Source organism: Tetranychus urticae, chromosome 1 (assembly GCF_039701765.1).
Source record: "Tetranychus urticae isolate SD_2017Ah chromosome 1, NJAU_TeUrti_SD_1.0, whole genome shotgun sequence".
Taxonomy (NCBI): domain Eukaryota; kingdom Metazoa; phylum Arthropoda; class Arachnida; order Trombidiformes; family Tetranychidae; genus Tetranychus; species Tetranychus urticae.
In genome coordinates, this window is record NC_142958.1 from 11,838,868 (window position 1) to 11,850,517 (window position 11,650).

Consider the following 11,650-nt stretch of genomic DNA (forward strand, 5'->3'; position numbering starts at 1 on the left):
CATGAATCCATCTGATTTTCATAATGTCAAGCTTCCTTGAAATTTCCTTTTTTCTCTCAAAATTTTCATTCTACAATGAATTTCTGAGTGAACAAGGACCAATCACTATGATAACACACTGATAACATTTGATTGAACATTTTAATTGTAAAAATGTGTAAACTCGATGAACCATGCTAAACAAAAGACTGACACAAAATGGCAAAAAAAAGTTTTCATTTTTTTCTCGCAACAAAATTCATCGACTTGATGGTTTAACTTTTTTTTTGCTTTCATCAAAATTATTCAAAAGCAACAGTAAAAAAAGCATCTTCTCACTCCTCTTATCATCATCAAACACAAACGATGAGAAGAAGAGGAAAAAAACGCAAACCTTGTTGACAAACAATTTGATTGATATATATGAATGAATAAAATGAATGATTCCGATGACACCTATAATTTGCTGTTCATCTTTTGTTGATCCAACTTTATCATTATCCATGGCCTTTGCCCTTTATCCATCATTTTTTTTCTTCTCACATCTTTTCATGTATCAAAATAATCTAAACAATTTCAACCCTGTTTACCTCCTACACTTTCATCATCTTTATTTACCTGTTTACCTTTACTGTCAAAGAAGAAAAGATCAACTCGAAGAAAACAAAAGATGATGAAAATGATGATAAAGTACACCTACTGATGAATGATGATAACCATAGACTTTCATTGTTTCCAAATGAAACTTTTGATTCGCTTTTGTTCACAAGAATTTGCAACAAGAAGAAGGTAAAAAAATGTATTTAGTGATGAGTTTACCTGTGTAGGATGGAAAGGTGAGGCCAATAAATGATCAGCATTTTCATATCAAATGAACAATCCCTTTACTGATTAACACTTTAATGGATGTTTACTTAGACCAAGTGTAAAGTACAATTTTTTAGGAATCGCTTTTATTCGCTTCTTCTCATTTCTCGTCATTTAAATATTGAGGTCAAAGTGAAACTGGTCAGACCTCCAGGAGAGAGAGAGAGAAGGGAAATTATCGTTTACCTGATCAGGTAAGCTTGATCAATGGGAAGGAATAAAAGAAATGAGAAGAAAAAACTTTGATGAGAAGGAGAATGATAATGATGAGAAAATTAACAAGTGAAAGTTATGAGTTTCTTCTCTTCATGATATTCATCATGAATTACCCTCTAGTTCATGCTGGCCAACATTTTGTTTTCAAATTTTCTACCTTTTTCTATTGCTTCTTCTTTGTTATCTTGTACTTTAACCTTTAATCTTACAGTTGAGATCAACTTATTGTTTACTCCTGTTGATCATTTGTTGCCTTGTTAACCTTTAAGATGATCAGATTGAAGAGACTAAATAGGATTTGATAGCAATCTTGATCATATCACATGAGATAGAATCAAATTTAATAACAAACTCTTCTTTGCCTTTTTACAATCAACAAAGGTTTTCGGTCATTTCCATGAATTGCACCAGCATTCCTTGTTATTATTGTTATTGCTTCTGAGGAAGGATAAGAGTAAATAATAGAGTAAAAAAAAGAAAGTAAAAGATGATGAAAGAGTAAAGATAAGAAACTTTTCTTCTTTTGCCAAAAAAAAGGTAAGATTATCAGTAATATATTGACAATAAAATTCTTGAGCTTGGTTTACTTCTTTACGCTCCTTCCATTGGTTTCCATTGTTGTCACATTATTTATACATTTGTAAATATCAAATATATTGTGCCTTTGGTTGACAATGAAAGGAGGCAGAAGGAGGTTAACCTCCGATGGGATCAAGTTGACTGGCTTGGGTTTAACTGTGGCTGTTGGGGTGGACTTGAGTGTGAAAGACTCGATATCTTACAATGGATTGAACAGCATTCACCATGCAAATTGTAAGTTGATCAGATTTGACAGGACACAATCGCTCTGTGTAAAGTCACTCCTATTGTATTCCAGTTTACAAGACTTACAACCTTTCGACCTTTAGGTCCTCTGGTTGGCCACCAATGTACACATTGTACAAGCAAACTAGTTTAACTGACAAAATAGATGGCGAATGATAAGGTGGAGGAAATTGAACGAAAATCTCTTTTTTCTTTCTCTCTTCTCTTCTTGTCTTTCCTCTTTTTTTTTGTCGCAGACAGAGGATAGAGAAAGGGAAAAGGTTAACTGTTAAAGGTAAAGTTGACTTGGTAAAGACAAGGTAAAATCAGTGTTACCTTTTGTAAGCCTATTTGTAGGAAATTGATGGGAAAGAAAAGGTAAGAAAATGCGAAAAACGTTGAAACCCAAGTTGAATGGAGACAAAGAAGATGAAGAGAAAAAAACTGTCAATAAAATAGACTTTGGCAGGAAAAAGAAGATGATGAAGATGAAGATGAAGAAAAAGGTTTATTTTGTTGTTGTTGTTGGTTCCTAGTTTTGGATAGTTTAGCATAATAAGCATGACTGAAGGGCAACCTGATAACTTGATAACAATAGCTTCTTTTCATATTCATTTTGTCTTCTTTTTTCATTCTTTTACCATTTTTACCTTTTCTCTATCTTTCAGAGTTTAACTTTCTTCATTTTTCGCAGTTCATTTTGACACAAAATTTGATTCAATTTGGGTGATGGAAAAAAAGCAAATACGAAACTGAATTTGAGAACAAAAGAATTGATGAAATAAAAGGAAGAAGAAAAAAAGTTGAATGAGAAACGAATCTAATATTATATTTTATTAGACATTATGTTATTTTGTATTTTGTGTGAATAAAAATAAAGCTTCCAATGTGAACAAAATTAAAGTAAAGAAATGATGAAAAAGGATGAGAAACTATCATGATAAAGATGCTAAACTAATAAAGCATATTGAAAAATGAAAAATCTGGTAATGAAAAACTTTTTGTTTCGCCTTTTGATTCAATGGAAAGGATGAAAATGAAATTTAAGTAAATCACATTTGAAACACATTTCTTTGTTTCAGTATTAAAAATAGATTAATAAAGTGAGTAACAGATTATAATGAAAAAAAGAAACATGAAGGAAAAGTTGAATTGAAACTTTTCCATTTAAGATTTCAGTTGATGAAGATATTATCAGATTATTTTGCATTGCTTCAATTCAAAAACAACATCGACTTTGAATTGACAACACTTGAAACTTCAATACTAAATGACAAAAATATAAATGATAAATTGAATGTAAAGCAGCAGGCGATAAAATGTCTTGAATTGCTTTGTATTTTGCTGTGAATGAAAATATTGAATCTTGACTGGGAATCGAAGAGATTTTGTCAAATTTTTGGATAAAATCAACTGACTTTCATTTAGGTTTGATTTTTCTGGTTGAAATGTGTCTTTGGTGCTACTTTACATAACTCAGTAGATGATAACCGCAAGAAGTTTCAACTGATATTTTTGGTTATTAGCACTAGTTGTTTCAATGGTTAACAGTGAGTCAAATAAATCAATCAATCTTTAGGACGCTAGCTGCCAATGAACCACAATCAAACGAATCAACTCATAAATCAGAAATGAGTTGGTTCACCCAAACCTCGAAAGAAATTTATCAGAGAAATTTGTTGTTCAACTGTGTTTTGAGCATTTTCTAGCGATGTGTAAGCTTCTAACTCTTACTTGGTGAGACTGGGTCTTGTGAATGAACTAGGTCTTTAAAGTAACCATAATCAGCCGAAACAAAGTCTTGTTTTTACTTGAAAATCGGACCGAAGTAGTTCAAGTAGTTTTCTGAAGTCTTTCTGGTTAGCATTCACTTTCTGTGGTTAAACTAAACTGAATTGACATTGACTCAGTGTTTAACTTTCAACGAAACCAAGCTGTTAATTCCGTTGAAATTTACGTTGACTTGACATGAAAAATTAAAGCTTTAACAGCAATTTTGACGAAGCAAAATGATTTGAATGTAATAAACATTTTAAAATATATGATTAGTTGAGAGCAACAAAGGTAAGAGTTTCAAGGGTACCACCAGATGGAGGCATAAATTTAAACAAAAAAGTAAAGTCATGATGAAGATGAAGATTGATCCTCCTTGGGATGGAAAGAAAGGCCAAACCGATGATAAAGAAGGAGAAAATGAAGGTTAATAAGTGCAAAAAATGGCCAAACAAGATGAGAAACAATGAAAGAGAGAGAAAGAACGAAGAGAAAGACCGGTTAGTCTTCTTCTTCATCTTATTTGAAAGTTATGATGATAGGTTAAGAAAGATTGTGGATAAGTGGTTATAAAGGCAAAGTAAACTGTTGATGAAGTTGTCATTCCTATAGCCTGTATCATCATCATCATCATCATCATCATAATAGTCTCTCTCTTACCAAGCAGATGGATCCCAAGACCGATTATATTCTGAACCCACCCGAAGGCCTCTAGGCACAGTAAGGAAAAACGCAGCGAATGAAAAAAAAACTATTCTGGCCACACTTTGCTCCAACACCACAGTCTCCTTCTCATCATTATCATCATATTTCTTCTTCTTCTTTTCCTTTTTTCTCTCTTCATTATCATCATTATAATAGGTTGACTTTCCATTAGCAGATGATATCTTCATCAAGAATCATGTTTACCTGTTTACTGAAGCTTTTACCTTTTCCTTTTTCACAATCAACATAAAGCTCATTTATTATTATTATTATAATCATTATTATTACTATTATCATTATCAACCAAAGAATATGCAATAATATGTTTACAGAATTTTTACATTCTCATAAATAATAATCACAATAATCATGATAATAATTACGGTTCTAATAGCAACGGAAATGATGATAACTTAATAAATTGAAACTAACCATTGAAAGCGTTAACTTTAATCAAATATAGCTTCGACAATTGATTGTAAATAACATTTGCTTCAATCTCAACTCAATAAACGTTTTCTGGAAAGAAGAAAATTTCAGCTTCGAAAAAGGTTCCTTTTTTTGGTTCCAAAAACCATAAAATTCTTGCCATGACTTGAAGCGATCTTTGCGTCAATCCTTTTTGAATCTTTAAAAACATTTCTTGTTCCAAGTTTGAAATTTTCAATCTGAAGATGATCCAAGTGCAGTGTTGAACAAGTGAAATCCTTCCGATTTGTTGGCTTCTGTTAAAGAGACAAAATTCATGACAAAACCTTGCCATCTTATTCAGTGTGAAGACAATAATAATAAATTATTTTCACGAGCTCATTGTTACCTGTGTGTGAGTTGATAAACTGGTAAAGGTGAAAATAAAGTTATAATAAAAGACACTTTTGTGTTTCTTGAGTTATAACTTTCTTTTTTTTATTTATTATAAAACACCTTATTTTATATGAGAGCAACTTATTAAACAAGAAAAGGAGAAACTGATTACACACAATTGTATCATCATTATTAACATTCCCATTAATATTATTATTCATTTGCTATCTGTTTGTTAGCCAAGTGTAACTTAGTAATGTGTAAACGTGAATTGAATGTAATTTCATGTGTTATTATTACTATTATTATTATCATTGCAGTCAAAATAAAAATAATTTGTTGAATCAAATAAAGGCATTGTTGAAACTGATTAAACTAGATGAGATCAAGATGATGAGGGATGGAAGAGAGTGAGAAAATCGTTGAAACAAAACGTTGACAACTGATTTATATCATGTTACTTCAAACACTTTTTTCTGCCTTTTCACCATTTTCCAACAATTTTGTTTAATTTTGATTCCAATGGTTCCAATAAAATTACATCTTTTGCACATTCCAAATGGTCAATCATCTGTTAGGCTGGGCATTTTGTCTAGTAATGCAAATGGGTCCATGATTACATGATGAATGGTCAAGTGAACAATTTTTCATGATAATTGTTATTCTTTTCATCATTGATAACTTTGTTCTTTTTTCTTCTTTCTTCCATTTCTCTTGTTATTTCTAGATTGGTTTGACTGGTTAAGACAATAGACAATCTTAATTTTGGATTCAGTGGACGATGAAATTGGTTTGATTGGTGAATTAAAGGGAAACATCAAGATGAACATTTGATCAATAATGGCGATGATGATGATCCTTATGAAGATGAGAATGATTTTGATATCTTTGATGATACCAAAATTGAGATGCAACAGTAAATCTAGTTAAACATCATCAATGTGCATGTGACAAATAAAAAGCTCATTGATTGACAGGTTTATTGTCCCGTGTCAACCAGTTTGGACATCAAATTATACGGCTGACTGGACCTTAAGTTACTTGGTTAACAATCAGTTAATCTGTAAAAGCGAGAGAAGAAAATTATACAAAAAAAAGAGAAAGAAAAGGTTGAAAGGCTTAATGATAATCAGTTTTATTGATTATGACGATGAAAATAATCTTGAAAACTTAATCTTTTTCACTGTTCATCAAAATAATTGGCAATTTGGATTCAAGCAACTATAAAATATGAATAATTACCTTTTACATTGATAAACTTTGTTGTTACTTTGGCTGGTAAATCAGTGATCACAGCAAAAAAAGTAAAAACGCTAATCACAAGTGACAGGACAGTTTTAAAAGCGACCAAAGGGATTGATTTAAACATGAATTTCAACTTTCCATTTGCTTTGTCCATCTTTAATGGTCTCCTGATAACGCTCAGTTTATCCCAATCTATGGTAAAAGTCAACTACAAAGCGATTCCATCGGGTAAGTTGATTTCAATTTCATTACGATTTTTGTCCAAAGCAACAGCAAATCATCATTTAAATTAACTTTGACACAATTTGAGCAACATTTCTCTGGTTTGAAAATGATTAGTATTGTCCGTCAAAGTATTGGCCATTTTGGGTTAGTCTTTGCTTTCTTCCGCTGGCCAATAGCTTTCTATTGCTTTTCTTGAAACTGCAAAAGAAATTCCTTTTGTTAGATTATAAAAAAAAGTTGGAAACCAAAAAGTTGACCAAAACTTGGAGAGGTTATTAATACTCAACTTTAACCTCAACTTTTGAAAGGTAACTTAAATGTTTTCAGTTATTTTTTCATTCTTCTTTTGATATTTCATTTGGATTTTCTTTCGTCTGATTACCTCCCAATCTCAACACTCTTAAGACATCAACAACGAAGGATGATGATGATGATGATGATGATGATAAGAAAATAAGTTTCCTTGAAGATGATGAAAAAAATCATTTCACCGAATAATAATGTGTCTCTATGAATGACGAGAGTTTTTTTTCATCTTTCTTTTTCTCCTTTTTAGCTCAACCCAATTCCTTTTGTTATAAAGAAATTGCATTTGATTTATAGATTGTTGTATAAGTAACCAAATAAAACATGTTATTCAAAGTTACCTTTCTACTTCTTCTTCTTTTCTCTTCTTGATCATCACCACCACCGTCATTTTTAACGTTAAGGTGAGTCTTAGGAGGTTTAAGGGCTTCAAGATTGACCCACACACCTTTTCCCTTTATCTTGTACCTGTTCATCTTCCATGGATAAAGAAGTTGGAGAAAAATGTTTTCATTTTTCTTACAGTGTTTACACCAAAGTTACATTCAAATAAAAAACTGGGAAATTGCTTTAAATTGCCTCGCTGTTAGTGAAGAGAAGCCAAATTGGAAAGATATTTAAGGATCGTTGACTTTATTTTTGTTGTTGACGATAATCACTATTAAAATGGTTAATGTTGCTGCTGATGTGTATGAAGAGATGATGAAGACCAAAGAGACAACTAGAAGATAAGAAGTGGTTGTAAAGATTAAAAGGAGAAAAAATAATAGACAGAATTACTTACTTGACAAAAGAGGATAAGTAGAAAGGTAAAGTGATGAAAAAAGGCAGCAGAAGATTCAAGTTAAGGTCAGTTGAATAGGATGATGGTCAATTGCAATCGATTAAATGGTAATTAAATCCCTATTGGTTGATCTGGAAGAAAAGGTTAAAAATGTAAATATTGGTCGGGAAAAAAGAGATTGAAAAAAGGGGTTAATATGTTTGCTATTAAGCATTAAATATAATATTATGCATCAAGATTTACTCTTTTTTTGCCACTGTTTACAGGAATGCATATTTCATTAAAGTAAATGTCTTAAGGCAAATTGTAAATAATATATCAAAAATGTATGTAATGTACATGTGTTTATAAACATACCTTTGGAACCAGAAAAAAAGAGGAAACAAGTAATGGGTTAAAGTATTTTGTTTTGTTGGTTTGGTAACAAATAACTAACATAAAAAAAAGAAACACCTTGACCTTATTGCCAATTGATCTTAAAGCTTTGCTTTCAAGTGAAAGCCAACATGGCTGCCATTTTATGCTTTTATGCCTTTTGTGTTAGGCGTTGAAAAGCATCAAAGTGACAACAAATGTGCCAAAAGAATCAACAGATATTAACGCAAATAAATGAAGCTGAACCGATAAGAAGCAAAAAAAAGTTGAACTAAACAAACAATATAACAAACAATAATTTAATCAACAACAAATATCTTGTTATTTTTAAACACATTTTTACCAAATTATGCTTTTCTGGTTATTCTTTGAATTGACCGCCTTTTAAACAAATCTGGTAACCTTAAGCCTTTCCCTTTCTTATTCAATCACATGACTTTTCCCTCTTTTGTAAATTAACGGTTGGAAGCTATGTTTTTATTACGCATTACATTCAATCTATTAATTTAATTGTTACCTTGAATTGTTTTTAATTTAATTTTGTGATGTTTATTATCTTTCGGTCAACGGTTAATGTTAGTTGGTTAATTTCATCAGCCATATTATTCAATTGCTGGTCAATTATGTGAATCCTGGTGAACATGCTGTTTAATACCTCGTCAATGGACCCAATTCACTTGGTAAAGAAGCTACAGTTAACATTGTTCTGGTTATCTCTGATTGACCTGATTGTCCTGAATGTCTGGTATAAATGCCTTAATGATCAACCATTGAGAGAGATTCAATTTTGAAAGTTAAGGATCAATGGAGTTGCTGCAATGCGATCATCTCTTTCCAAAAGAGTTAATCTTTCCACAGAGACAATCTGGTTTTCCAGTTTATGGTTAAAGCCTGATTTTTGTTCCTCTATTGTTCAGTCTTTCTCTCTTCCTCTCTCTCTTTTTTTCGTTACTTTTGCTTCTCTTGTTATTGATTAAACTGTTTTCACTTGGATTGTGTAAACAGGTTAATATCAAATTCACTCGTTGATTAATGAAACTTTGCTACAATAATTATTGCCCCATTTTTTGGCTTTACCAATTTTCAATGAGATTGTACCATCACCACACCTAATGGTTTCAAAGTTATAATGTAAATTATATGCCTTTGTTAATTTAACACCAATCATTATAAAAAATTGAAACCATTAACTTTTGCTTCCCCTCTTTTTTGGAGCTTATTTTTCAAAAAAATACAGTTAAAATTAAGAGGGGAATTGATAGTATTCTGTTAGAGTTTGGTTAGGGATAATGAAACATCAAAATGATTATAACCAATTCTTTTGATCGTTGATCTCGCATAATCTCTGGTCCTTCTTTGCCATCCATTAATCTTCCCACCTACTTAACCCACCCTCCCTCCCATATGTCATTGATTCACCCCCTGGTCACTATTCCGTAACGTAATTTCATCTCTTTTACTTTTAAATAGAGTTGAGGTTACAATTTAAATCATCTTTTGTTTGATTCCTTCCCAATTTTTTTGCTCCTCATTGCATCAATGATTTTTGTTTAACTCACAATAACGAATCTAGAAATACATCCTACCAAATACAATCACCAAGTTTTAGACCTTTTTTGTTGGTAAATGTGTATTTGTTGCTCTTGTTGAAAACTTCTTTACTTCATCTTTTTTTTTACTTTATCACTTTAATCAGTATCATCGTCGTTTACCGTTTTCTAGCTCAACGATGGGTAAAATCCTCATCCCTATTGATCTCCTATTTAACTGTAATGTGATACATTTCCCTTTATATTAAACACAACAAGGCAAAAGTAACATAAAAAGATGATGAAGAGAAAGAGGAATGAAATCGATGAGGAGAAATGATAATAAAGAAGATCTAATTTTTCTTCTTTGTTCCACCGTCTTCTCCTTTTTTTATCAACTTCACCAGGCCTAAAAGTGTAAGTTGAAAGTTATCTTTCAATATTTTGTGGTTTACCATTAAAAACACTATCAAATAACTAACTGAACACAATTTATGATTAACTTTTCTTCTCTTTTTCTCTCTCTCACACTTCCATAGACTCATGGCTGTATTCACTCTCACACACACACACACACACTTTTGCCAGCAATTTCATACTCATTTTTTATGCAAACAACATTTTGTCAACCAAAAAATTATCATTAACTATTATCATCATCAGTCGGATCATCCTGATTCTCCCTTCAAAACGCAGCCAAATGCATCCAACACTGATCCAGCCCACGCCTCTCTTACCCACCTTTGCTCATCCTCATCTTAATCATGGTTGATCATCACTCAAAAAAATGGTTTAATAATGAGAAAATAGGGGAAAAAAGGAAAGATAACGAAAAATGTCCCGTAAAGTTGAAGAGAAAATCCTTTTGATTCTCTTTCTTATCATCTTTAATTGTGTTATTCACTGTTTCAATGAGATTCTCAGTCATCAACAGCATATTATTCAAATTGGATTTGTTAGTCCGTAAAAAATCAATCTAAATCATTCACAAAACTATCAAAACAAATGCAACAATTTACATCTCTAAACACAGACACACTATCATCATCACCATCACCACTGCAATTTCACCAACAACAGCAACTGTAACAAGAGGATGGAAAATATTAACAACCAACTTTCCACTTGAATAAACATGATCCATGAGGAAAACTCACAATTATAATAAAAAAGAAAGGGATGGAGAAAAGAAGACAAAAAGGGTCACAAGATCATTTCTTATCATCATCATCATCATCATCATCATCATGAAAGGGAAAATAGCCCAGAGCATATTTTCATTTCTACATCAACAATTACTTTATTAACTCTAATTTCTTGTCTTCTTCTTTTGTCATCATTATCATCCTAGTTTCACCCAAAAGACATAACAATAATAATGATAATAGTAATAATATAATAATATCATCTTATTGATGCCACAAGCTATTCTTAAATTTACTTTTTCCTTGTTTACTTAGACATAAGACTCTATTGTCATTATCATTGATATTATTGTTTGATTAAACTTTTAATTGACAATGTTTAATCTTAATTTAGGCATAAGGCTTAATTAACCAGGGTTAATAAGCAAAGTAAATGATTACATTGTTGTAAAGACAAGAAATTAGAAGAAGTGATTAGTAAAGTTTGGAAATTTGGTGGAGAAGAAAATGGTTCATCATTTTGCATCCTGATGTTTGTCAAAGACATTAAAAGGTTCCTTCAACCCTCTGTTTGCTTACCTGTGATACCTTTTAACCTGTCAATCAAATAGCAAGTCAAGGTTGCAAATATTCAAATGATGATAAACCTAATCATTTAGATTGATGGTTACAGAAAAGGGATGAAGAGTGAGATAAATATAACCATTATCATCATCATAATCATGTTGATCACCAGCAACAAGCAGAAAAAATGAAGAAATTTTTTCTTTCCATTCACCAGAAATCACGTTTTCTTTCCAATCATTTCATTTTATTTGCTCAATTGGTACTAATTTGCTTTGAATTAATAACAATTGATAAAGTTGAATAAATAAAAAAATGGTTAACTTGAA

At 31.3% G+C, this 11,650-nt stretch overlaps 2 long non-coding RNA genes across 4 annotated transcripts; one reads left to right on the forward strand and one right to left on the reverse strand.

The window, feature by feature from the left end:
- Positions 1 to 5,217: 5,217 nt before the first annotated feature.
- Positions 5,218 to 8,243, reverse strand: LOC107361051 (uncharacterized). 3 transcript variants are annotated; one of them, XR_001568442.3, is made up of 5 exons: positions 8,066 to 8,243; positions 7,709 to 7,839; positions 7,393 to 7,645; positions 6,391 to 6,816; positions 5,218 to 6,209 (listed from the first exon to the last, which is right to left on the reverse strand). It is a non-coding gene; the product is annotated as an uncharacterized LOC107361051 (long non-coding RNA). The 3 variants fall into 3 exon arrangements; XR_003082041.2 differs by having other exon boundaries at positions 7,266 to 7,645; XR_003082040.2 differs by having other exon boundaries at positions 7,373 to 7,645; positions 8,066 to 8,207.
- A 177-nt stretch (positions 8,244 to 8,420) lies between these two features.
- LOC107361052 (uncharacterized) lies at positions 8,421 to 11,650 on the forward strand. The gene is made up of 2 exons (XR_016201036.1): positions 8,421 to 10,029; positions 10,152 to 11,650. It is a non-coding gene; the product is annotated as an uncharacterized LOC107361052 (long non-coding RNA).